We start from the raw sequence: 2,228 nt of genomic DNA on the forward strand, positions 1-2,228 counted from the left end.
GCCTAAGCAAAAATCTTAAACACACAGGCATTTCTGCTGATAATTCAGAAAACTTAGCTGTTCTTATGGAACCAACAATGTTAAATTAGCCTTATTTATCAAAAAAAAGTCATTCAAAGAAAGTGTATTCTGTTTTTGGTTGCGTTTATGTTTTTTTTTTTTTTTTTTTTTTTGGTTTTATGTTTTTATTCTTATATAACTTTGTGCCCTCACACACGTAACAAACATTCTGGAAGTTAGTGTCCATATATACTCAAAACTGTAAACTAGGGTATGGGATTTCATTGTTATTTAAGGTATCAACTCAACATAGAGATTACAGCTTCTTCTAAACAAATTTCCTATAAAATTAAGTCTTACATAGAAAATCCTATTCCTACTATTTATGAAAACAAGAAGTGTTCTTCAAAAACAAAAAATCAAACTGTTGTCCAGCAGCCATTAAAATCACATACATAGCAACCATATAAGTCAGCAAGAATGTAATTTCCTGGAAATGCTGAATACATAAAATAAAAAATGTTGAATACTTAAAATAACTAAAACTGAAAATACCAGTAACTTTGGCAATAGGACATTGCCTTTATCTTGTCCACCATCATCTGCAGCCGTGGCCCTGCCACTAGTGAGAATCACTCAGGGAATTTCTGTTTGTGGTTTTGTTTCGCATCTTACTAAGAATGGTTGCCATCTCTTTTCTCTCATCGAAATTCTTCCACTGCTCATATAGTTTTAAAATAACCCTGATTATTTCCAAAATCTTTTCCATATCCACAGAAAGCTCAGCAAACCATTGCCTGGCATCTTTCTGCTGTACAACACAGGCTACATGTAGGCAAGCTAAAGCTATCATGAAAGGAGGATACAGTAGGCAAAGATCCGTTCTGTAGGTATCATTCACTATCCTCCAAGCAAGGGGAAGCAACATGTCTTCTTTGGCCTGTCCCGCACATTACTACTGGAGCAAATTATATGGATGATACACTACTACAACAATCCATTAGTTCTAAAAGATAGAATTCACATTCTAATATATGATTCATCCTATAAGGAAATTCCTTTGGAAAGGCATATGAAAATCTAGTTTTTAATACAGAAGTAGCAGCAGCAATCAATCTTGTATTTGAAACTACTCCAAATTCCTCTACTTTGGATGCCAAAACACACATGGTGGCTTCATTAATACAGGATCATACTTTCTCAGAGAATACCTTACAGAATCTCTTGAAATATACCGTAGCAGTGGCAATAACTTGTTGTCTTAATTTTAAGATGTTCACCTAATGCTTGGATACACATTTGTAAAATATTTGTAACTTCCAATATTCTTCTCTGAGAGAAACTTTGAAATCCTTTTGGCGCCCTTCAACAGATCTTGCTTATCCAAAATCCACAGTAAATAGTGGGGAAAGCTCTGCCAAAGTGGTTTCATGGAACACAGCTTGCCCTGATAAAGCACCAGCCGGGCGGAGCTGCCATGAGCCACCATAGACCCAGCCCGTCCGGTAACCGCGCTCCTCGATCAAATCCGCGTTTATGTTCTTATAACATTCATGTCAAATCCTTGCACTTTAAAATATCTAGCAAAGGCAAATATAAAACTCATCTAATTAGTAAACCCAGACAAAAATGTATGCTGACAATTCTGAAGACTTTTCTGTTTTTATTTTGTCAATAATTTTAAGGCAAACTTGTTATTAAAGATTACTAAATTCACATAAATTTGAAAAATATTTGGGCTTTCTTACTATGTTTATGAGCACTCATTTACTTATAAACCAATGTGATTCCATTGTAGACATAACATATAATACATGTAACATACATAGAAACACATATCCATACACACAAAGATCAAATAGATGTTTCCGTGAAACTCTAGCCATGACATGGCATCATAAACTCTTTATTTTACAGAAGACAGCTGGATCCAAATTATTTCTGACAAAACTGGGACCTATCCTCATGGCTAAACTTTATCTGCCCTGATAGGTAATCCAATTAATGCTGTGGACAAAAACTTCGGGTAAAGCAGTTTCCATAGCAGTTTTATTTTTAAAACTTTTTTAAACCTTTTATTTTTTAAGTTTCAAATATGTTTCCAATGTTTGCTTCTTAGATAGAACTGACTGAACTGCATACAAAAAACAAGCTCTCCAATAGCCTTGAATTAGCAGTATTATAAACACTGAGAGCACAAAAATGGGCCTTAGCTTCTTCTCAGTTTG

The 2,228-nt window shown here is 34.5% G+C and overlaps 1 pseudogene; it reads right to left on the bottom strand.

Annotated features, from left to right (window-relative positions):
• Positions 1 to 622: 622 nt before the first annotated feature.
• Positions 623 to 1,169, bottom strand: LOC101024561 (annotated as a pseudogene).
• Between the last annotated feature and the right edge of the window lie 1,059 nt (positions 1,170 to 2,228).

This window comes from Papio anubis, chromosome 5 (assembly GCF_008728515.1).
Source record: "Papio anubis isolate 15944 chromosome 5, Panubis1.0, whole genome shotgun sequence".
NCBI classification, from domain to species: domain Eukaryota; kingdom Metazoa; phylum Chordata; class Mammalia; order Primates; family Cercopithecidae; genus Papio; species Papio anubis.